The sequence below is a fragment of the Notamacropus eugenii genome, chromosome 5 (assembly GCF_028372415.1).
Source record: "Notamacropus eugenii isolate mMacEug1 chromosome 5, mMacEug1.pri_v2, whole genome shotgun sequence".
Taxonomy (NCBI): Eukaryota; Metazoa; Chordata; class Mammalia; order Diprotodontia; family Macropodidae; genus Notamacropus; species Notamacropus eugenii.
Window position 1 is genome coordinate 61,120,829 of NC_092876.1, and position 26,526 is coordinate 61,147,354.

Genomic DNA, 26,526 nt, shown 5'->3' on the forward strand with positions numbered 1-26,526 from the left:
GAAATGCTCATCAATACCATGCAAGAAAAGCCCTTCTCAGTCCTCTTTAATCTTAGTGCTTTTGTGTGTGTGTGTGTGTGTGTGTGTGTGATATGTGTACACTGTTAAATGCACATCTTTTCCCCCATCAGACTGCCCTCCCTGAGGGCAGGGACTGTCTTTTGCCTTTCTTTGTGTGTTCACCACACATAGCATAATGCCTCATCTGGAACGGCTGCTTAATAAACCAAGTAGTAATAAATCAATAATATATAATAAACCGATAAACCAAATAGTTGGCTGTGCTTAACACCCTTCTCTATAATAAAGTCCAATAGCGGGGTCAAGGAGAGAGGACAAAACCCCTGAATACCTAGCTTTTTTATGCATCAATTTAAAAACATATATATTTTAAATACCATGAAAGAATGTTTGCAAGTACATCTTCTACTTAGATTTCAAGTGAAAAAAATACTCTGAGACACTGGCGGCCTAAAAGATAGTATGGGGGCTGGAGCCTGTAATAGAAAGGTTTGAATCAGGCCGGGAAGGTGTACAGGTTGGGCAATCCATCTAACGTCCCTCATCATCCAAGAGGATCCTGGGAGCATGAGCCTCACAACACTGGTGTAAGGTTCAGAAAAATGGGATGGAGAGGGAAAGAGGGGGAGGAGGATGTCCACAAGACATCCACAAGACAACAAAATGCCTTTACACAACTTTTAAGAAAGCTTATAATTTCTAGAGCCTGGTACATAGTTTATTGAATTTAAATGAACTAAATGCTTTTCATTTATATTTTTGGCATCATATTTAATAAGTATCTATCATGTGCCAAGTACTGTGCTAAGCCCCTCCTTACATTTTAGAAAAGGAGGCAGCCTGTGTACATATTAAGTGTATACATAATATGAACAAAATCCATTCAAGGTAGCCTTGAGAGGAAGGCCCCTAGCAGCTGGGGGAGATCAGGAAAGGCTGCATATGGAAGGGATTACTTGGAATTTCCTGAGGAGGGAGAGAGCATTCTAGAAAAGGAGGATAGCCAGTTCAAAGACCTACAGACAATATAGAAGCCTAAGGTCTCTACACTCTACTTACAGCAACATACAAGTCTGTCTCCCAAAGGCAGAAGTGGGGAAGGAAGATGGCAGATACTGTACACAAAATTAAGAGAATAAAGGCCCAAGGCCCTAACAGCAGAAGGTGCATATATCTGGAGGACAGAGGATACAGCTTGGCTGGCACATAGACTAAAGGGATTAAGGTAAGACTAGAAAGATTGGATAGCATGATATTTTGAAGGGTTTTGAATGCCTGGTGGTAACATCTGAATATCACTTGGTAGCATTATCCACCTTGTAACAAGAGAACAAAACAAAACCAAAAAAAAAAGACAAATGAGTCAAGAGAGTCAGATTTTAGTGAAGTATAAATTGTCTAACAATGAAAATGTACTACAATCCCTGAGGGCAAGAGCATTTTTCTTCCTTTGTAGCTCCTATTCTCAACACTATGGACGACAAGACACAACAGGCAATTACTGCAATTTCTGCTGCCTTGGGATGCAGTGTGTATCCAACGCTGAAGCAATTCTGGCCAAGGCTGGATAGAGATGGTCACTAGTAGAGGTTGGTGCAGATGGGATTCATGCTTCATGTGAGAATTGGACTAGATTAGAAATCTTAATCTTTTTTCTTAGGGCAATTCGATAAAGTCCAAAACTCCTTAAAATCATGTTTAAATGCTTAAAATAGAATTAATAGGAATGACAAAGAAAACAAATTCTATGAAATAGTTACTGAACTATTAATAAAAGTTCACATACCCCTGGACTAGATATCTAAAGACCATTACATCCTTCTAAAGCCTTACGATACACATGAAATTAAAATCTTACCTAGGTATGGAATATAAAATTCTTTGATTCTTATGATACACATTAGATAGTGCCTGTTAAACTTCAGAGCTGGAAGAAAATTGGAGGAAATGCCCCACAGAAGTCTAAAGAAGTATTAATAATAATCATCCTTAAATAAAAAAAGAAATTTAAAGCCCTTGGCAACTTCATCTCCCCATATACTAATGAATAAAAGGTAATTCTTCCAAAATGCCTTCTGAAGTGGAATGCATGGACTCGTCCTGACTGTTTTTTTCAAACTTCATCACCCAATTGTCTACTGTTTAGAAGACCACTTGCGAAAAAGTGGTGATGGCCAAAGTAAAAGGTTACTCAGTAAAAGCTTACTCTTTTAAAGTACACTGCTTTTTGCTCTGTACTCTCCAAAAGAAACAGAATGTGTCTGAATTGCCTCTGGATTAGCAAGCTTGACATATAGTCATAACTCCTCCTATGTGATCAGACAATACAGTCATAAAATCATACAAAAGGCAGGAACTTTTCAGATTTTCTAAGTACAAACTCTTTACTTCATCAAGTAAGAAAGCAGGGCCCAGAAAAGTGGAAGTGACTGTACTTGCCCAAGGTCACAGGGACCCACCAGCCTAGGGCTGTAAGAACTCTGACTTCCAGAGCATGTAGATAGATCTGATGTTCAGTCTGACTCAGGTCGCTCCTCTCTCCAAATCACCCTTCTCACAACCCTGAAAATGTCATTGCTAAAGCACAGTTCTAACCATGTAACTTTCCTGCTAAATAAACTTGAGTGACCACCAGTAAATGCTAAGATCAATTACAAGCTCCTCTCACAGATTCACCTTAATACAAAAAAATCATAAACATGATACACAATTCATCTGTTATTACTTTAGAGGCAGGCTGGATAAATAATGTCTAACAGGGAAAACATAACAAGGATATTTATCTCTGCTGCATTTAACACAGGAGACCACACTCTGCTCTGCCTAAATGCTCTTGCCCTATAGAGGTTTTGCAACAATATTCTCTCTTGGTTCTCCTTTCTTTCTTGCCTGCTCCTCCATCTCCTCTGCTAACTCATCACTCCTATAATGGCCCCTACATATGGGTGTGGCCCAAAGCTATTTCTTGAGCCATCTTCACATATCATATTAATGACCTCATCAGCTCCCAGGAATTGAAATGCCTTCTCCATGCAGATGTCTGAGCTTCAGTCACATATCACCAACTAACTGCTTTTTGAACATTTCAAACCAGATGCCCCACAGGCATCTCAAGCTCAACAACACAGAACTCATTATCCATTTCCCTAAACCCTCCCCGCTTCTGAAATCCCCACTCTCTCAAGTTTTTAACAACATCATTATAACTGACTTTTCACTCTCACTCAAACCCAACATCACAGCCATCAATTGCCAAAATTTGCTATTCCTGCATCTGTAACGTCTCTCCCATATGACCCCCTTCTTCTCTACCAAGATAAATGACCAACTTAATTCAGGACCTCATCGCCTCTAAGATAGATTATTAAAAGAATTCTTAACTGGTCTCCATTCCTCAAATCTCTCCCCATTCTAGTCTATCTTTGAAACTGCTGCCAAAGTGATTTTCCTTAAGAGCAGGAGGTGTGACCATGTTACTATCTTCCTCAATACACTAGAGAGGTTCCCTATCAATTCTGGGATGAATTATAAACATCTATTTGTTTTCTAAATCCCTTCACAATTCAACCCCAATCCTACCTTCTCAAGCCTACACTCTACAGGTCAGCCAAGCTGAACTCTATCTCTCACATACAATATTCCATCTCCACTCTTGCACAAGCCTGGACTGCATGGCCTCATCATCTCCTCACAGAATATCTCTCTTTCTTCAAGACACAATTCTTGCACCACCTTCTTTATGAAGTCTTTCCCAAGTCCCCCAAACGCTAGAGCCCTCCTTGCCTAATGAATTGAAAATTTTTTTTTGAGAGGCATCATGACCTCGTGGATAAAGAGCTGACCGTGGAACTAGGAACACCCGAGTTCAAGTCTCTGACATACACCGTGTTTTGTGATCCAACACTTAGCACATGGCAGGCACTTAAGCAACATTTATCGACTGACTACTACTCAATGCTTCAGGCAACTAAGATGGATTGTAAGTTGCAGAGAAGGTATTTACCAACTGACACGGCTAAAAGGAGTTTGCACATATGGGAGGTTGATACACCAGTGATGGCAAACTCAAATAGAAAATTATCTTTGTGGGCTACATACTGACTTAGAAAAATCACAAATTATTATTACCTATGTTGTACTGCTTTTTTATCCATTTTGTTAAACATTTCTGATTACTTGGAAGTTTGACTGTGGGCTTTACATTCTGATAGCTCTGGCCTATGCCAATGAAATCACAGACCCATTCACTACCCTAATCATTTTATGTCACTGTTTGTATATACTTGGACATGGGGACGTTGTATTCCACCAATGTGAGCAGGGCTGATTTTTGCTGTTCTTGAACTCCCAGGGTCTACAATAGCACTGTGCACATGGTAACTGACAGATGGGTTGTGACTGACTGAATGGCCAGTTGCCTCCCCCTCCTGGTCTTCTCTCCCAACTGCTAGGTCACTGACCCCACATCACCATCTCCTGAGGCACCCAGACCACACAAATATTATTCTACCCTCCTCTCCTTCCTTGCAGATTTCTCCACCCCATCCTCTGGGCTCCCTATTTCCCAGATCCCCTTTCAGTATTATCTTTCCCTTGTTAGAAGGTAAGCTCCTTGAGGTACGGGCTGTCTTGTTTGCTCGTTTCTGGATTCCCAGAGCTTAGCACAGTATCTAGCACACAGTAAGGGCTTAATAAATATTTGTCTATGTCTCTGCTACCACACAGGACTGTCAGGAGGTAAGGCTTTATAAAGTGCAACATAGTGCATGATTACATCATACGAATTACATCACAGTACTGAACTCCACAAAACATCACTGCAAAAGCCATTCACCAATAGATTCAAAGGATATGAACAAATATTTTTAAAATGCTTCAAAACACTGCTACTAAGAGAAATGCAAGTGAAAACAACCTTGAAGCTTCACCTCACTCAACGACAATAAACGGGCAAAGATGACCAAGAAATGGGAAGAGTCAATGTTGGAGGGGCTAATGCACTGGTGATGGAGCAGTGACTCAGTACAATCATTCTGGAAAGTGATTTTTGGAATTAGGCAAATGAAATATCTAAAATGGCCACATCCTTTTACCTAGTGATTCCACGGCTAGCCACATACCTCAAGAAGGACACTGACCAAAAGAAAGGCTCCATACACAGAAAAGAATTGGAAACAAAGTCTTTGTCATTAAATGAGGGAATAGCTAAACCTTGTGGTCCATGAAGTTAGTGGAATATCACTGTGCTATAAGAAACAGTGTGATGAATACAGAGAAGCATGAAAAGACTTACATGAACTGTTGCAAAGTGTGGTAAGCAGATCAAGGAAAACAAGGTATATAATAACAACGATGTAACTAGAAAGAACTACCACCACAAAACAATCAAAAGAGAATGTTGTTCAACTGCAAAGAACAAGATGGTCCCCCTAAAAAAGGGATACAGTAATACCTCCCCCATTCCTTTAGGGGGTGGGGAGAACAGAAGTCAAACACTACATACAATAAGATATTTTCATTGTACTGATCAGTTTTGTTCAATTTTTTTTTTCTTCTTCCTCTTTTTTTTAATTCACTCTAATAAAGGATGGCTCTCTGGGCAGGGAAGGAGAGATACATGAGGCAATGTAAAAACAAGACAAATTTTAGTTTAAAAAACATCAGTATAAACTAGATGAAATACACTTTGAGTAAGTAATTTTCCAGTGTCAGTTTAAAAACCAATGACTGCTAAATATACTTCATAAAAAATAAAACAACGATTTCATTTAAATCCGCTGTGCCGCCTTTGCTTTAAAACCTGCGTCCACAGAGTTGATTTCTTCTCCGTGTGAGCAGATTTGCAAACCTGCCGTCTTATCTTTGTCAATGCTGGGATTAAATACAATAAAGTTATCGGTAGGCAGGAGCCAAATTTGGAAAACATATTAGCTTAGACAAGCCAAGTTTCACTCATAAAACATTTAAAGGCAAGTTTAATGCCTATGAAGAACGGAATTTTTAATGGAAACATTCAACAAATTATGTGCAACGTAAGTTGCTGGTGGGTTAATTCATCCTGCTGGTATGGGTCATTCAAAGCATCTGGGAGATCTCTGAATATTATACTTCAAACTATTCTTTAAATACTAAAAACAGGCAGACTGAAGTGTTATAATAACTTAAATATCTCTTGCTGCTTTTAACAGTTTCAGGAAAATATGAAAATAAAACATGCTTGAAATTCACTTGGAACATGGGGAAAATTGTGACCATACAGTTATACAGAAAGAGCAGTAAAAGTTGTTCATGCAGAGTATGGGCATCCAACTGCTTAGGATGATCACAATGCAAATTTACCCCTTAAATCAACTGAAATTCATTCCTAATCCTGTAATATCCTGTACCAGAAGTTAAGAGTTCACCAAGTACAAGCTCTTCATTTCACAGATGAGTACCTGAGACTAGAGAGATGAAGTCATTTGCCCAAGGTCACAAAACAATGCAGAGGCAGAGCCGGAATTTGAACCCAGGTCTTGACTCCAAATACAATGCGCTTTTTTCCCCTTTGTTGCATTGCCTGCTTCCATTTGCAAATATTATCAAATATTATCAATCAAAAATTGACTAGCTATCTGATACCCATAAAAAGCATGCTACAGAAAAGTAATCTATTCCTCACAATTAATTTTTAAGGAAAAGGAAGACCAAGCACACAAAATGAAGCTGTCTTCATCTACTCCCCCCCCCCCCACCTTGATTAGGCCTATGGAAAACAAAATCTGATCAGCTGAGAACTATGAGTGTGCTTCAGTTTCACTTTAAGAGGTAAGAATAAACCATAAAACTGACAAGATGGAGTTTCATTAAACATGTTCAGCGTGGCTATGATGCAGCACAGAGCAGCAGAATGAGCAAGCCTGCCTGCCCTGGCATACTCACAGTGCTGTAAACTGCCGAGACGGTCGGAGTGAAGATCCGATCTTCCAGAGGCTGCTGCACAGGTCCTCTCGGAATTCTAGAACGGTAAGTTAAGGATAACACAACTGAAACAGATTATAGTCTACAATAAAAGCAAATCGCAAAAAGAAAATACAGGGCCACTTCCCTAAAGTGAAGGCAGGGCCCTCCCTCAGGATCCAGTGGGCAGACTCAGCACTTCAGACTTCAAAACAAGAGCAAGCCCATCTTCTCCCCCCAGTATAAATATTACAAAGCATAAAAAATAAAATGGGCAACAGAACTTCCTACCTTATCTTTCAAGAGAAAATGACCCAAGAAACCAAGTCAGGGAGGTCAATGTTATTTATCAGCACTAGAAATGCTGACCAGGCTCTAGCTGGCTGTGCTAGGCATGCAGAAATGACTATACAACTGTTTCCTTGTTAGTTTTTCTTTTCCCATACTACAGTTTTCACCATAACCACACCTAAGAAAGCTTTTTTTAAGCCCCTCCCATATACCCCAAATTTGAAACGTTTTTGAGTCCCATAGTGAAATTTATTTGAAGACAAAACATAATGATTTTGCTGAGTTTCAGGGCATGGAATTCAAAGTACTAAACTCTCCTATCCACCAGCATTCCTGATAAGTTCAATGCATAAATATCAGAGCTCTACACATGCACCATCTTAAACGGCACTGCCAAAAAGTTACAACCCCAAAATGAAGTGAAAACATTTCCACTTTATTTCCATTCTACTAACCCTTGCCATACATCAAATCTAGTGTTCTTTATACAAAGGCAGGTTAGAATAAATGACCTGGATTGGAATTCTGGCTCTACCTACTTACTTCTCTAGTCCTCGGTTTCTTAATCTGTAAAATGAATAAGGTAGACTAAAGAACCTATAATTCCCTTTCCAACTGTAGAGCCTTTAATTTTAATTCAAGAACCCAACTTGGAGTCAATTACTTAAAAGTGACAGTGTTTAATAACACTAATTCTAGTCAAATAACTTCAAATAATAGCAGGCTAAAATAATACCATTTGAAATATTTTTTTATTGCATGTAATGAGAGATATGGTAAACACATTAGTTGGTTTTGAGCTTTTTAAATTTTTGTTACTAGGAATGACCCTACGGGCATTGGAGTGAGGCAACCAATATGAACTGAATATTAACGTAAAAACAAAAAGCAACAATAAAAAAATTCAAATCAAGTTCTAGAAGATAAAAAGAAATATAATCCTTTGCTACCGATATCACTAACTACTTCTTCAAAAAATAACTCGCATGCTCTGATCTTGTTAAGTTCTTGAAAGAAAACAGTGTTGTTGTATAATGGAAAAATCCCTGCCACTGACTGAGTGGGCAATCTTGGGCAACTCCTACCAGCTCAGGTCCATTTCTTCAATTTCATAACAAGGGGACGAACTAAATGCTGTCTGGAGGTGAGAAAGACAGCTCCAACATTCTGTGCAGCTAAGGTAGCTACAGGTACTGCTATGATCCTTCCAAGATTTAAGCAGAGATTCAAAGAGCAATATTTAGCTCAAGAGGCCCAATACTCCACATGGTTCCAAAACAGAAAGAGAAAAGGTTTTCCCATGCCCTACCAAAACAAAAATTCTGGTAAAGTGGCAGTTTCTCAGCAGTTTGTGGCTAATTAATCCTTCAAGTCTTGCTGATTCCTCTAGACTGAAGATTAGTTCCAACTGAAACAAAGCTTTCATTGAGTCAGAGTTCTGCGATGATCACATGATTAGCAGAAAACATGAAGCTAGTTTTTCTTCTGAAATGCTGCTCCTGCTCTCTGCAGCTAGAGTATGGGTCCTACTATGTAAGAATCAAGGCTCACATCAGTAATCAGTACCTAAAGGTCTGAGTATCCTTATTTAATATTATAGAGACAAAGTTCCAAGTTCGTCATGCCCATTTGAAGGATGCTATTACTTTATGAAATGAATTATGCACTAGATTTCTCAAAAGACAATCTCAAAGATTACTACTTACTTTCCCAGTAACCTTTTCTCCCAAACTACTACTAAAGGATGTTGATTTCATTTATTTCATTCCATATGAATTATCTAGGAGAAAAATGGTATAACCTGGTAAATTAACAGCACTCTGTGGTCCTGTTTGTATACGAAATCATTTCTAAAAGGCAACAGCCTTAGGAAAAGAATGCTGAAAATGGGATTCAGGAGATCTACATCTAATACTCGATATCTCTACCTGACCCTGCTTTCCCTTCATCATGTCAATTCCATCCGTGCTTCAGTTTCACTATTAGAAAAAATAGTAATATCACAAAGTATTTTGTGGTTATCAAATGAACAGATGAACGAATGAGGTCATTTCCCTTAACTTCCTCACAGGAATGTTAATCAAATTAAATGGATATCACTTAACACCTACAAGAGGGTCAATGAAAGCGTTGACAGCTCAGTACTTTTATTTTTTAATCTAACTAACTATATTTATAAGAAGGCCCTCTGAGAAATATAGGCTGACAAAAATTAAACAACCTAAGCCACCTGTTCTTCACTACAGATATGAACTGAGCAGCGAGTTCAAGAGCATAGAAATCAGCGGCCAAGCTATTATTCTATAGTTCCATAGACTTCAGAACACTTTTCAACTGCTCTTTCTCATTTAACATACAAGGAACTTTAGCAATTTGCCCAAGTCCTGCAGAAAGTTAAAGGCAGAGTGAGACTAAAGCAGGTTCTTTAGTGTACCTTGCTTGGTCTTCAACTCTGGAAAATGCCCAATCTGGTCATTTTTGAACCACATCCTAATGACCTGACCATTTATAAAATAAATAGGATGGTTCTGTTATCACAGTGAGAAAACTGGTCACTCCAGGGCTTTTGTTTAAAGGAACAGGTTTAGTTTTGTTTTTATTCTGGAAACAAATTATTGGGAAAAATATTCAGGGCTGTTTCTCTATTGTCTAATCATAGAGTAAGGACAAGAAAGTAAGAGTATTTATTCTTCATTTAATCCTACAGAAAAATTCTGGCCCATTAAGTGATCTTTCCCTGATTTTTTTTTTTTTTGGTAGCATCTAGCACAGGATATGCATGACAATTTGGAAACCCAGGGAGAAAAGCTTTTGCAGCAAACCCTCCTCTCTTAACAGACACCGGGCTTTTGCAGTCGTTTTTAAAACATAAACTTTATTATCTTGAGGTCAGACCCAGTCCATTTGTCTGTCCAGAGTTCATTGTGAGTACCTAAGAACTTAACTACCCTGTATTTTGGAGTCAAGGTGAATCATAAATAATCTGGTCTGAAGGCATTAGAATTAACAGAAGAATTTAGGAGAAAAGATCACCTGATCACAAGCACTTGAATTAAACTGCCTTGTTTCATCACTTTGTTTTACTGAAGAAAACTTTATGGTCTTAATCATTTCTTACACAAACATCTCTTGAAAGTATTTAATTTTCCTTTCCTTCTCATCTGTGGCAGAATATACTCTCCAGTCAGGTAACTATCAACCTGGGGGCCTTCCCTTATTTTGTTAGACACTTATTTTCTTTTCAAGTCTTCTGAAGTCCTTGATTGTGTCGCCTTTCCTCCAGGGCTGCTGGGAACTTATATGGACAAGTCAAATTTATGGCAGACATGATCTCTTTCTAAATTTCTTTCTCTTGTAGTTAGCATTTCTCCACCTCCTATGAGAGACTGCTGGTTGTTGAACAACACAAACAACTCTCCAAGAGTATGAAGTATTAAAAAAAAAACCCACTACAGAGCTACACTGGGAGAAAGAATGTCCTCACTATGAATCCCCAAAACTAACGAAATCATAGATCTGGACCCCCCCAAAAAAAGGAGGGGGGAAATCCTTAAAAGAATAGTAATTATACAGCACCCTAAAAGAGAAAACACTTGAAGCTGTGAAGCCTTAAAGACCCTATCCGATCTACTGTTACGTGTGGAGAAGTACAATAACAATGTGAAAGTAAAGGAAAAACAATTTCACATGGAGGAAAAATGAAATGGCTTAGTGCCAACACTGCTGGGCTGTAGGTCTGTGTACCTCAACTTCCTCGATGTAACACACGAAGACCCAAACGCAGAGCACTCACTGGGCTCAGGGAACTTTTGTGGCCAGATACTAATTCTGTTCTTTGTTACTGGCCTGACTGAGGACGAGTCAAGCTGGGTCTTAGTTTCCTAATCTTTAGAATGAGGATGGTATTAACTAAACATGATGGTGTTGGAGGGGCCATATGATATAATCACTGCAAAGGATTTTGCAACAATAAAGTGGTATAAAAAATGTTAGCTATACTTTTTAAAGAGTTACAGTTAATAGAGAATTATCAGTAGAGAAAAGAAGATGTTTAGAAACCTTATTCATTTAATTTAAATCATTTGTTTTGAGGGAACTCAGTAGTTAGAGACATAAAAAGAGGCTTTTAAATCATGGGACTCAAGTGAAAGTGATTCTTTTATACTTAAAGTTTTTGATGGAAAAAATGTTATAGGCCATCAAAGATCTGTGCTTTCAAGTGAACCTGCTCTGCCTTCCTCCTCTCCCTGCACAGATCAGAGCTGCTCCAACGGCTCTGAGGCAATTTTCACAAGCTGCTACGGTCCAAATGGTAAATCTACAGATTTCAAAATAAAATGTTTTAATTAAACCAGCTCTCACATAGCTTCACAAATCAGTGTCCAATAGGGAAGCCACACAGTTTACTGGCACTTGAAGACAAAAGCATTTGAGTTCAAATCTCACCTCTGCTAATTAACTAGCCAAGTGATTTTGGATACATCACCTCTGCTCTTTCGTTCAATTTCCTCATCTGTAAAATGACGGGATTGGCCTAGAGAGTGTACAAGATCCCAGTCTGCTTATATTCTATAAGCCCATGAAAAGTCACTTAATATTGTTAAGCTGCCAGTATACCCCTCAATGTCATACCTTTCTAGAAAACAGACAGAGGGCACAAATTAAAAGTAGAACACACTCTTACTATAAATGATATTTTTAAAATCTGATTTGCCATTAACTGTGATTAATGCAAGAGCATTCTGAAAGATGAAGCAAACATTTACTCACTAACCTACTAAGTAAAAAAGCCCTCTGGATAAGTGCTCCTTTACTAGCAAATTACTTGGGGTCTTTAAAAACATTGCTGATATTAATACAGAAATATTATTTACTTCAACATTTTTCCCAAAACACTTGGTATCACATTTGAAACCACGTAAGTTAGAAAAAGAAGGCGAGACTCAATAAGAAAACTCAGATCCAAAAATGGTGCTGAAATATTTTCAGCCTCCTCTACCCAAAATCATACCACAAAAAGCAAGCACCCCTCCCCCAATGGGGGCTTGGTTCTAGGGCTTATACTTCAAACTAACAAGCTGACTTAGTGATTTAAGACTCTGCTGTTTAAACCTAGAAAACAACACTGAACAGCAGGTGACAAGCATTTTTCACATTTTCCCCAAGAAATGAGGGAATTTCAAAGACCAACTTGAAGGAAGTATCATATTACAGTATATTTCTCAAAATGGTTGCATTTTTCATCCTAATGGTGCTTGCCACTGAGCTTATTACCAGCTCTCAACAAGCCCTTTATCCTAAGAATAAAATCGCTGGCTGCTTCTTTCTCTTTCAGGTGGAGATGAGCAAATATCTTCTCCTATTACACTTGAAAATCTGTCACAACCAGTAAGAAACAGAACATGCTTTCGAACATGCCTTTTTTACCTCATCACAGAAAAGGATCAAGTATCCCACTGACACAGTAGCTCATAGGTCACCATTTCTCTGCACGTTTCAACTTGCTTTGTATTTTATCATTAGCACAGAAGTCATTAGCCAGATTTAAGGAGATGGGTAACAACTGAACTAACTGTGATCACAAGTGGAAAAACAAAGACAGAAATGTTCACATTTCCCTGTTTATTGTTTTGGCTTATAAAAAAATTTTCAGAAAGAATATAATATTAATTAAAGGAGCACCTATTTAAAAAAGCTTTACATTAAGGCATTTACTACAAATCCTCAACATTCAAAGCATTCAGACTTAGTTGTAAATTGCCAGATTTGACCTGATTTAATGCCGAAGAACCTAAGTGGGGGGAGGGGGGAGAGCACAACACATTTAATATTGCCTACCTATACCACAGAGGAAGCGGGTCATAAAGATCCATTTTAAAATCCAAGCAGCTCAAGTTATGTAACATCATGGATGTGTATGGAAACTTCCTCAACGATGCGCTCTCCTCCGAGGACAGCCTTTTACCCCCTGCAGCCTTACCTGGCACTAGAGGGATTCAGAGTCAGCACCTCCACAAAGGGATGATTCTGAAGGATTCTTGCTTTAAGGATAGCATGCCATCTGAACTTCCCTCACTTGGCTCCAGCCCTAACACTGCATCTCCAAGGCGGGCCTGGGCTTCAGCCTCCTAGAGCTACTCCTCTCTCCTTCCAAACGAAAGATACTGCAACCCAGCACAACACATCAGCTAGTCTTAAAGCAACAGCTGCAATCTGAATCCAGTCAGCCAAAAACCTTCTTGAAAACCTCCAAGTTTGACCTCCAAACACTTGTCTGCTCTCTACCCAGTGATTTCTCTCCAAAAGGAAGCTGGTCATTAACATTTACCCAAAAGCAATTTCTGGAGAGAAAAATACAACTGCAAAGATTCAGTCACTATAGCATCTTTCCTATGTGCCTCAGTGCCAGGAAAGTTTCCCCTTTCCTCAAAGATGCTTCTGAATTAGAAAAAGAATTAACCTTTTATAACCATAGTGAGGCAAGAATGGGATTGACAGCATGCACCACAAATGTACAAGATACAACATACATGATTCTGCACCAACTTGGTTGCAAAACTTCATTTGAAACAACCACAATCATTTGGTAAATTCATTTATGCCTCCATAACATCTCTTAGGTATGCCCCCCTCCTCTCCTCTGACACAGCACCCCTCTAGAGCAGGCCCTCATCACCTCACACCTGGATCAGACCCAAGGTATGCTGGTGGGTCTGCCTGTCTCCCATCTCTGCCCCTGCTGGTCCATCATCCCCCAATCAGCTGTCAAATTTGATCATCCCAAAACTTAGGTCTGACCAAATTGCCCCACATTCAATAAACTCCAGCAACTATCATCTACAGATCTTAAAGCCCTTGATAAGTTGGCCCCTCGTGGCTCCCCAGTCCTCTGATACCCTGTTCTCTCCTCCATATCCTGTCTTTGGGTGACACTGGCCTCCTCACTGCTCCTTGGATATGACACACGTGGAACTCTCTCCCTTCTTTCCACTCTCCTGGCTTTCTTTAAGTCTCAGTTAAAAATTCCATCTTCCCCGGCCTTAATTTAACTGCCTTTTCTCTGAGATGGTTCCCATGTGCAATAGAGACCCTATTTGCACACAGTTGTTCACCATGTTGTCTCCCCCATTAGACAGTGAGATCCTTGACAGCAACAATTATTTTGCTTTGTTTTGGGGTTTTTGGGGGGGGGCAGTGCCTTTCCTTGAATCCCTAGAGCCTGACACATAGTAAGCACTTAATAAATGCTATTTGACCTTGTGACTGACTGTCAAGTTGTAAATAATTATATTCCCTCAATATTATAAATCTTAATGATGACTTTAAAAAACACTATAATCATTTCTACCTACCATAGTGATTTGCATATCATAGATACTAAATAAATGTCAGCTGTATAGGACAACTAGAATTTAGCTATGGAAGTCAATTTTTTTTAAAAGGAAGGCTCAAAGCAAAACTCACACATTCCTATTTTGTTTAAATTGTAATCCTTAACAAAAATTCCATGCTATGATTATTATAGTAAAATGCTTATGAACCTTTCTTTACTCAATAAACCCCTATTAAGCACCTCTACGGGCTGAGCACTATGCTCAAAATATAAAGACAAAAATTCCACAGCCCGTACCCTGGATGAGCGCAGAGTTAACTGAGGGAGAACAATATGAACTCAGGTGAGAAAATGTGAGAAAAAAAAACTATATGAAGTAAACAGAAAGTAATTTGCAGAGGGCAGAGAAACCATAATACATGGTAGGGAGCCATTTGGGCAGCACCCATGAGAGAGGAGGGCTCAAAAGACTCTAAGGATTCTGGGAGGAAGAGGAGAGGAAGAGGGAATGCATTTCAAGCACTGGGAAACAGTCTGTGTAAAGTCGCCCACAGACAACCCTGGGCAAGTTTGGCTGAAAGCAGAATGAATAAAAAAGCTTCAGCCTGAGATCATGGGAGATCATGAGAGCCTTCAAATACCAAGCCCCGGTAGCTAGACTTTATCCCTGGGGCAATACGGAGCCTCTACAGCTTCATGAGCATAGTCAGATCGGAGACAAGAATTCTGAGAAACCTGGGGAAACCTGTGTGACTTGATGAAAAGTAAAGTGAGCAAACAGCAGCATAAAGACTCCTAACTCTGAGAACTTCAAGAATGCTGGTGACCCAACAGAAGAGCAGGAAGAGAAGCAGGAAAGAGCAAGTCCTGGGAGAAGGTGGGAATCAATCAAACAATAAGCATTTACTAAGTGCCTGCCATATACCAAGTTCTAGACACAAGAACCGAAAGAAAACGTCACGAAGTGCACATTCTACTGGAATCCAGACAGCCAATCGCCAACTCAACCAAATGCTAGATAGAGGTCAAGAGATGAGGAAGGAAGGAGCTGTAGGACTTGGCAACTGAGAGAACCCCCTGAAGATGGCAGGGAGACGGTATCACAAGTACCAGACCAGCAAGGGAGGCAAAGGGGTGATCAAAAGCTCCAGCAGCTTCTGATGGGAATCTGGCTGTCAAGGAGAGGGATCCAGCATATCTCTAAGAGGGAAAAATTCAACTGAAGGTTTTTTTAAAGAATGAAGGAAACATGGACATGTTTGTAAACAGAAGAAAAGAGATCATTAGGTGAGGAGACGCTGAGCAACAGGAGCTGGGGGAATGAAGCTGGGAGGCAACTTCCAGTGGAGATGCTCAAGGAGCACAGATCCAGGGAACACCTCTGCATCAGACCCTGAAGAAAAAAGGAAAAGAATGGAGGGGGAGGCTGAAAGGGCTTGAGATGTACAAGAGAGAAGAAAAGGTAAGTGTCTTCTCTTTGCTCAGTAAAGTATGAAGTGAGGAGGCTGGGAGAGTCATGAGGGAGGTTTACAGAGAGAAAACACTCCAAAGGGTCTCTGTGGAGAGTGGACTAAAGAGTCATTTAGGGACTGACTTGGTGAGATTATGCGAAAAATCTACAAAAGACCCAGAGGGGAGCTGGTAAATGTTTAGTAATTGGCTCCCTGGGGACAAAAATGTACATTGGACACACTTTTGAGTTTAATCTACATTATTAACATTTTCCTCATCACTTTAAGTCTAGACAATTTCCAAACATAATTTAAGCCCTGATTTGTAGCTTCCCTGATTTCCAAAGCATTAGTGCTTAGACTAAAATTTTAACAATCAGCTCACCAGTAAGAGCTGGCACCAGTACACCCCTGAGTACACCCAATCAGCAAGGTAATATGTTCACAAGCAAGGGTTTGGCAAGGCATAAATGGTCATGGGACAAGGGGGCAAGAGGAGGTCGGTGCATACTTGAAGCGATTAACTACAGGAACAAGAGGAGGAAGGCAGGAAACAAAATGGAGGTGCTGCACTGGAAGAGTACTGAGGCAGGACTTCGAACAGGGGCAGAGTGAAGATGAAAAAATGGTTGAGGAACAAGGAACAAGGAGAAATGGAAAGGTGCAAGCCTTAACAAAAATCTCATGTTAACATACAGAACACGGGTTTGAGAACTGGCCTCCTGGGATGAACTGTTCTAGGGAGCAAATATTCCCTCCAAGCCCTGACAGCAACCTGAGTCTGTCAAAATCTCTGAACCACAAGGGGAGCATGACCCATGCGAAGGAGCTTAGAATCAGACATGCACACCAGCTAAGAGGAGAGCTCAGAGATAGCACCAGGTGAGAAGCAGCATCAGCAGCACACCAGCCAAGAACAGGTGGCCCCTCCCTCCTAAAGGCAACCACCAAAAGGAGACAGAGCGGTTCCTTCTCAGGAGTCTGGCTTGATCTGGAGCCCTCAACTCCCCAGAGCTAGTTTGGACCCCTCCTCTAGACCAAGGACCTGAAAACCACCTCTGTCACTTAAAGTTCCCCAGCCTCCAACACATCTGATTAGTAGCCAATGTGCTTTTGTCCCCTCTTCACCTGACCCAAGATGTCTTAATGAGAGTATAACCAATCTGGTTCACATCAAGGCCCCGATTGCCTGAGGCTTTCTCACCTGATACAGATGTCAAAACTTAAAGAATCTGCTCACTGAAGAGAGTACAAATTAGGAGAGGAGAAGGACTTACACACCTTACACACCTGCAATAACAGTTCATGTGTAGGCGTCCTTTTTTGTACCAAGGGCTTTTCACACGACCAATCCCAGAGGTGGTCACTATTGAAACTGTTTCACACATGGAGAAAGAGGTGCAGGTTAGATGGCATGTCCAAGGCCACAGACACAAGTAGGAAAGCTGGGTTGTGAATCCAGGTCTTCTGGCTCCAAGTCTAGATAGAAGCTGAACCCAGATATTATAAGAACAAGTTTAGAGGAACCAATTATGAAAATGTAACCACTGAACTCCTGAGAAGATGTAATATAATTATCTAATCTCACATTTTAAATAATGCTTAGCACATAAAGGCATTAATTTAACCAGAGTCCATCTTGAATCCATTAAAAATCACCCCTGCCCTAAGAAAAGCCTGAAATAAGAGAAGAACCAAGAGATGAACTGACTCTGCAACAGGGAGTAAGAGATGTTCGTTTCCAAATTTCCTGCTGTACCCATCAGAGAACAACCTAACAACGCCTTGTCTAGCTTCCAAGCCCCCGTCAACTACTCCAAAGACACTTAATAAGGTGCACAGAGTGTAATTCACAAAACAAAGCCATTTGTCCTGAAATTCAAAAGGGCAAACAAGAGAAGGCTAACCTGGAATAACGAGAGCAAACTAGGAAGGAAAGTTTCATTTCAAGACATCACTATTCTACAGAAAAAAGGGGACAGATCCAGTGAAAACCACATTGGGCCTTGTTGGCCCATGTGTACAGCCTCTGTACATTAACTTTTAATACATTTATATGCATTTAATACATCAGCTTTTAATACACCAGAGTTGATCATCTGGTTTCCTGGCCCTCTGATCAACAACACCATCTCACAGATGCATTACAGCTTTATGGTCAGAAGATACTTTTTTCTACATTATCTCATTTGATTCTCACAATACTTTGAGGAAAGTAATATAAATATCTTTATCTCCATTTTACAGAGGAGGCTCTGGGAAGTCATGACTCACCCAAGGACCCTCAAACAGGAGTAGCAAGAATCCTGATTCACACTAAGCTGACCCAGCCTCTCTGCACTCTCCACACTGCTGCCTCCCCTTCACCATGCCCTGCTGTCAAAGCTAGCCCTCAGAGGCACTTTCAAAGAGAAGCTCAAGGAACTCAGTAAGCATATGTGAATACATATGTGAATACGTTAAGTGCACACACATGCACAGAAAGATCTAAATATGTACTCCATAGGTTGCCAAAAATAGAAAAATGTTTATTTATGATAAGCAAAGAAGACATACATATTTCTTAATACAGCAATACAACAGGAAAGGTAATAGAACCTTAGTTTTTCCTTTGCGGTTGTTGGGGCTTTTTTAAATTCACCATCATGGCATATAATGAAATGGGATATGTAAAAGTTTTAATGCTCATGACAAACAGAAAAATCAAACTTTTCCCAATCTGTCATGGGGGAAGGAGGAGGAGGAGGAGGAGGAGTAACATTTGAACTTGAAAGCCTATAATCTATTCCCATGGATGTTTGCAAAACCAGTCTCAGTTTCTCCAGAAACTCCTTGTTCTGACTTTGGCCCATTTACTCTGAAGAGAATGGAGCCTAGGTCACCTAAACCCTCCTTGAAGAGTCTGCATTCAAACACTTTGTTCCAGCACCAAAGATGAGCCCTTTACTCACCTTTGTAAAGCCTGCTGTATTCTGGCTCCTAGCTCTGCTATGTGACCACTGACAAGTGACTTCCCCACTCAGATTCTTCATTTATAAAATGGAATGAGTGGACAAGATGGCTCTTTTCAGCTTTAGGATCCCAGAACTCTATTATGTAAAGAACAAAAGCCGACTTTGCCAGGACAGAATAATTGTGGACTGAGATATTTTAATATATGTCATCCAAAAAAAGGAATTCTAAATCTTTTTTCTGAGAATCAAAAATGTCAAACACAAAAAATTCTATTATTTTATGGGCTATAATTGAGTTTTCTCTTGACTGCTATACAAGCTTTAGTAGGCTGAGATAAGTTTAAGATCAATAAGTGTTGACCAAAAACCATACACTTTAAGATAAAAACAGTAACTACATCAAAGCAGCTACCAAGTCCCAGAACAGAAGAGCTTGCCACCTTAAAGGCTTTTCACTAACATAAGCGAAATAAAGGACACTAACAACTTAAACTATGCCTAGAACTTCCAGGGAGTTCTGCACCACTTATGGCACAGATGGCTGTTCATGTTGACATGTCATATTTCTCTGGACTTGGAACCTCAGAAAAGCAGCTGAATGCATTGAGTTGATGACTTTAAAAAGCACCTGAGCAGGGCCAGATAAATGGGGAAAACTGACAGAAATACCTAGGTGGAAATGACTGGAAACTTAGATGGAACAAATTACATATTCACAATCTAGATTGTGGAACAGATAAGAAAGTCACTTTTTTTCCAAATGGGGATTTACTTTCTTAATGGTTCACTATGAAAAACAGAAACACTTGGCTTCCGTGACCATGGAGCCTAATCTTGGTCAAACACAGGAGGACCTGAACACACTAGATTATCCTTTGCAATAAGAAGAATCACTACGGCCTGCTTATGTTTTTACAGCATGCTATACTCTTTTTTTCGTCATTCATCTGATCTTAGCCCTAAAAAGTAAAAAAAAAAAAAAAAAAAAGGCCACCTGTTGAAATAAACTGGTGAAGTCCATTTGGTAAGAAGGTTCCTGATGAAAGCCAGTTTCAGAAAGTCAAAAATCTGGAAGCATTTAATTTGACTACTAGGAAAAAACAGATTCATTCAAAACTCATAAGATTTTTAAAGAAAGATAAGAACATCCATAAGTAAAAGAGGGCATTGAAGGGCACAAGGGAGAAAAATTACACAATTAGATCCAGGCTTAGAATTTAAATTCCTAGGAGGTAAGTCTTACTCAATTTAGGCAGTTTATTAAACATTTCTTCTTACTCATTTCTTTGCTAGGAGAAAACAATGACACAGTCCCTGCCCTCAAGGACAAACAACATAGTAAGGGAGATAAGAAGTATATATAAAACTGTAATAAAAATTAGAGGAATAAGGAAAAGACCTGTGGTTTCACTGGTAAAGGAAACTCCTAAACGATGGGACTTCCCTATACGTATATAGGTCAGCATCTTCTATGAAACTTAAATTCTCAGAGAGCTGTCTAGAGCAGTAACAGGTCAAGTGACTGGCCCAACCTAGTCTATCTCAGATTCAGGACTTGAACCCAGGTCTCCTAGGCCCAAAGGCCAGCCCTCCATCCAATAAAACCATGTCCCTTATTATAAAGAAAATTTTACAAGTTAAAACAGGATAAGCATATGAGTGACACCAAAGTACTTTGAGAAACCGTGTATACTTAATATTGTGTTTAATATACCAAGAACACCCACTATTAAATAACAAGAGAATCAATACTCATTTCAATTCAACTCAATAAGCATTTATTATGTATAAAGTACAAGACAATGTCCTAGACAAAAACACAACCATTTCAAGTCTCAAGGAACTGATATCCTACTAGAGGGAAACAATCAGTAGAGAACAGAAATACCAGGTATTTACAAAAACAGAAAGGAATCTGGAGAGGAAGCAGTAACAAGCAGAGGAATCTGGGCCTCTTTGGAGAGGGGAGCAAGGGCTACCGAGAGGCAGAGGTGAGGAGGGAGAATGGTTCAGGCACAGAGACAGTCTGAGCAAAAACACTGCATGGTGGCAAGAGAGAGAACTCATATACAGAAAACAAGCATAATGTAGTGTGCATAAATGGGAACAATGTACACATTAGGAAAGACAGGATGAAATCAGATTGTGAAGAGCTTTGAACGTCAGAGTCAATCAGTCAATACACATTTATTAAGGGCCTACTATGTGCCAGGAACATAGTAAGACAGCAGACAACTATGTACAAAGAAATGGATACATGATCAACTGGAAACAGGCAACAAAGAGAAGGCATCAGAATTAAAGGGAAGCAGGCAACGAGGGGCTGCCAAAGCTCCTGGAGCAGGGAGATGACATGGCTGGCCCTCTGCCTTAGGAATTGTCAATGTAGCAACTGTACAGAGGATGGATGGAGATGGGAGAGACGGGAGGAAATGAAACCAATGAGGAGGCTTCTACACCAGGAGAACGCTGGACACGGTAACAGTAGTATCCCAAGGACAATCACCTAGGAAAGACTCAGCTTCCTCTGATCAAGGCAATGATTCAAGGCAATTCCAAGGCCCACAATGAAAAGTGCTCTCCCACCTCCAGAGGAAGAAGTGAAGAACTCTGGGCACAGATCAGAGCATGCTTTTTCTCACATACTTTATTTTTCTTGCCTTTTTTTTTTTTTTGGCAACATGGCTACTATGAAAATGTTTTGCATGACTTCACATGTATAACTGATATATTGTTTGCCTTCTCAAAGGGTGAAGGAAGAGCTGAAGGGAGGAAAAGAATTTGGAACTCAAAATTTTTAAAAATGTATGTTAAAGGGTATTAAGAAAAATAATAATTAAAAAGACTTCTGCAGCAGTCTAAAGTAAGAGGTGATAAGGGTCTGCACTAGGGTGCGAGAGTGGAGAAAAAAGAATGCAAAAGATGGTGAGGTGGTGAAAGTAACACAACTTGGTAACTGGCAGGGTAAGGTTAATGAAAGGATCATGGTGGCCTTGATGAAAATAAGGAAGTTAGAGGTAGGGGTGACCTCTCAGGAGAAAAGATCATGAGTTCTGTCTTGATCATGTTTAGACATATCCAGGCAGAAATGCCAAGAGGGCAGGTGCGATACACAACTGAAACTCAGAAGAGAAGGGAGGGCTACTTAAAGAGATCTGGGCAATCCCTTTATAGAGGTTGACCCCATTGTGACTGACTAGATGACTAAGAGGGTGTGTAACAGAAAAAGGAGAAAAGGGCCCAACACAGAGTCCATTCCATTCGCACACAGAGAGTGTATGTCTCCAAAAAAAAAAAGTACTTAATAAAGAATAAAGTATTTAAAAGAATAACGTTAAAAAAAGTTCAGGAAGAAATATTTACTAGGTAAGAAGGAAAATACATCATACTATGAAAAATCTTAAATCAGGTACTTTTCAAATGTGCAAACAACCATGCTCTAGAAAGACAAAGAAACAACGATAAATACCCTAATTCCTCTCAAATGAAATGTGAAATAAGGAATTGTTGTAATCCTTGTGCTAAGTGATTTAAAAACAGCAACCAGAAAAGGGGAAGAATCAGCTGGAATCACCCAGCAGTGCACCCGATGGATGGGTGTAGAGGGAAGGGGACCACTTTTGCTACATACAAATTTGTGAAATGATGAAACAAACCAGAACAAGTCTGAAGCTACAGTACCTTGGGATTCTTGAACTTTATGAAAGGAGGACAAAGGTCAACAAGGGTCAGAATCTTTTCATTTACAGGAAAGAAAGATTTTAAATCAAAAGCATATGCAGAAGATATTACATATTTTTTTAAAAAAAAAGAAAACTGTAACAAATTCAAACTTGAGTTTAAAAAACAGATAAGGAATTATCTAAAAGTAGATCTTTTGGCACTAATAGAATAGAAATGAGGTATGTTGAGATGTGGCTCCAACAGCAAAAGTCAAAGAGCCAGAGTCATAGTCATAGAACATTCGAACTAGAAGTGACTTGAGAATACAGAATGTTTCATCAATGAGGGACCTTCCACAGCTCATTCAGTCTAACTGTTTCATTTGCCATTGGAGAAAGGAAAAAGTAACAGGTTGAGGCAGCAGCAGGGCCTGACCAGAGAATGGAGCTCACCAGGCTGCCAACCCTAAAGCTACACACACTTACTAGACAAGGGAGCCAAGAAGAATTCTGGTCTCCTGATCCCCACTACAGTAGCCTAACCATCATCCCCCAGGAAAAAGAAACACACATCAAACAAAGTACTGAAAAAGAAAGAGAACCCAGGACTTGTGGAAGATCTAACACCAAAAGCAGAGCTCCTGGAATTAGGAAAAATCAGTTTCTTCTGTGGACTTTTTTTTACTTCAATGATATTCTGAACTTCCAATATATCAGGCTGGCACCTGCTCTGTAATTTACAGCCTTAAAAAGTTTTGCCTGAGGCACTGAGAAGACAAATGGTCCAAAGTCACAGAGCCAACAATGTGTGGAGAGGAATGACTAGAATCCAGGTTTCCTGTCTCTGAGGCCAGCTCTCTGGACCTTCCAAAGAACCACTTACCATGTAGAAAAGTGCGACCTTCCTCAAAAAAGAACAAAAAGTCCATCAGTCCAGCAAAGAACTTAGCTAAGAACTTAGCCAAGAAAGGAAAAAAAACCCTCTATTCTCAAGGAGCTCCCATTCTGATGAGAGAGACAACATGCAGACAACTATGCACAAACAAGATGCTTTGTTGTTGTTGTTCAGATGTGTCTAACTCTTCACGACTCCATGAACCATAGCACTCCATCCCCTCTGTCCTCTATCTATCCAAGTTCATTTTCATTGTTTCCGTAATACTATTCATTCATCCATCCCATCCTCTGACATCCCTTTTTCCCTTTTTGCCTTCAATCTTTCCCAACATCGTCTTTTCCAATGAGTCTCATCCTCTCATTATGTGATCAAAGTATTTAGGCTTCAGCTTCAGTATCTGACATTCCAGTGAACAGCCTGAGTTAATTTCTTTAAGTATTGACAGATTTGATCGCCTTGCTCTCCAAGGGACTCTCCAGAGTCTCCAGTGACACAATTCAAAAGCATCACTTCTGTGGTGCTGAACCATACATTGCTATTGGAAAAACCATAGCTTTGACTATACAAACAAGATATAGACAGGATAAATTGGAAAATAATCAACTAGATTTAAGCAGGGTTGAAAAGGCTTCCTGTAAAAGATGAGATTTTACCTAGGTCTTGAAGAAAGCCAGGGAAGCCAGAAGATGGAGAGGAGGAGAGTATTCCAGGCAAGGCAGGTAGCTAGGGAATATGCTCAACGTTGGGAGAGAGTGCACAGATATGTCTCAGCAAAAGACCTTCCTGAAATTAGTAAACTAGAATATCTTGATGTTATATAAGCCAACTAACCTAAAATATGAGCACTGGAAGAGACCTCGGAGATCATCGATTCCAGCTACCTTATTCTAAAGGAGAAATAGAACCCTTGAAAGGGCAGTACCTTGCCTCCAGATGAGGATGACAGACAGGGCAATCTGCTGGAGGACATAGGAAGGAATGGGATCACTTGAACATGTAGAGGGATCATCCAGGGTAAGGAGAAAGGTCACATCATCATCTGAGACAGGGTGAAGGAGGAAAAGTTGCAGAAGGCTTCTGAGTGATAGATAAGGAAAGGGAGGGCAAGAGAGTTTGTGGAGAAAACCATCAATTTTTTTCTATAAAGTATGAAGCAAGGTTCTCAGCTAAGAAAATGGAGGAAGGTTGAGGAGGAATGAAAAGGTTTGGAAGACAAAAAATAAAGGATAATTTTGATGTGATAAAGCTGAGCAAGAAGGAGGATGGTAGTGTTCTCAAATAAAATAGAAAATGTAAAGAAAAACTAGTTAAAGGGAAAATATAATTATTTTTTATCCCTGAAAACTGAAGATGAAACATTCTTACCACTCAGAAGTAGAAGACTATTGGCACAGAATGTTACAGACACCATCAGACATGTATACTTTGGTGAGCAGTTAACTTAATTTACATTGTCATCAAGGAGTGTTTAGTAGGAGGAAAGAAGCATAAGGGGAAGAGATTACACAGAGAAATATTTGGCATTAAAAAGGCTATTATTTTAAAATGAAAAAATGGTAGAAAATCATGTTTTAAAGCTAGACATAAAAAAGAAACAACTTGTACAAACATAAGGATACACAAAAGAAATACAAGGTAATTTGGAGGGCACTAGCACCTGGGAATCAGAAAGATCTCATACAGAAAGTGACACCTTGAGCAAAACAGAAAAGCAAATTTGGCTTCTGAGAAGCAGAGGCTGGGAGAAGAACATCTGAGGCAAGAGAATATAAATATACAGATATGGAAGACTGGAGAGTGAAGCCTAAGGCCAGTGTGACATGGCTATGGAAGAATATGCAAGAACAGTATATAATAAGGCTGGAAAAAAGTTAGAGGAGACAAGTTGTGAAGGGAGGAGTTTCTCTTTGATCCCAAAAGTCCAGTCATTAAGCCTAAAATACACTTTAATACGCTATCATCAGGCCTGAATCTCTTTATCTTGCCCAGAAGAGTAACTTGAGAGACGACTGAAAGATGCTTTGCTGTCTAAGTCTAAATACATATGATGGCTATAAAATTCCCCTGATCTACAAGTATAATCATCTTAATACTTCAAAACTAACCCTCAAAATGGAAGGCGCCAGAAAGAAGACGAAGGAAGGAAGGAAGGAAGGAAGGAAGGAAGGAAGGAAGGAAGGAAGGAAGGAAGAAAGGAAGGAAGGAAGGAAGGAAGGAAGGAAGGAAGGAAGGAGGGAAGGAGGGAGGGAGGGAAAATGGAAGAAGTTACTTTTTTATAACTTTTTCTTAATGATAATTTGTCCATTTCTAATGCTCACAAGACATCTTTAGAGCTTTCAATAACATATTCTAGGATTTTTATAGGGATCTAAGTCAAGTTTGCTAGCCTATATAGTTTTCCAATGGCATTCTCTTGTCTTTTTTGTAAAATGAGATCACATTTGCCATTCTCCAGGCAGGACTGCATCAGAATTCTCCCATTCTCCAAGATCCTTCAGAGATGTGCAAATAGCAGCTCAATAATCACTTCTACAAGTCTTTCAATAACTCAAAGACATAGTTTATCCAGGCCGTGTTACACGAACTATAGGCTCCAACACAGCGCCCTGGCAATCTTCTCACTCATCATAGGTTTCTCCTGACTGCTCATCTTGGTGACTTATTCTTTCCAGGCTAGAGACCATTCTCTTTGAAAGAGAGAAAAGCAGTAAAAGCTGTATAGTTCTCCCCTGTGGACCACTTCTGCCTCGCTGCTCATCCTCTAGGAACAGCAAGGTGGCCGGTAGGTAAGGGGCAGACTGAGAACCAGAAAGGCTTGGGTTTGGCTTCCACATCAGATACTCTCCTTCCGTGGTCACCATGGACACATTAACTTTCTGGGCCTCCATTTTTTCATATTTGTAAAATGATAACAAAACCTTCAGTCCTTTCTCCCTAGAGCTCTGGAAGGCTAAAAGAGGATGATTTTGCAAACATT

At 39.8% G+C, this 26,526-nt stretch overlaps 1 protein-coding gene across 11 annotated transcripts in view; it reads right to left on the reverse strand.

The window, feature by feature from the left end:
• EIF4G3 (eukaryotic translation initiation factor 4 gamma 3) overlaps positions 1-26,526 on the reverse strand; it is a 386,245-nt gene that overhangs the window by 286,437 nt on the left and 73,282 nt on the right. For all 11 annotated transcript variants that reach the window (XM_072609175.1, XM_072609170.1, XM_072609173.1 and 8 more), the window contains exon 2: positions 6,943-7,018. The gene's annotated coding sequence lies outside the window, so the exon portion shown is untranslated. The remainder of the gene's footprint in view (positions 1-6,942; positions 7,019-26,526) is intronic.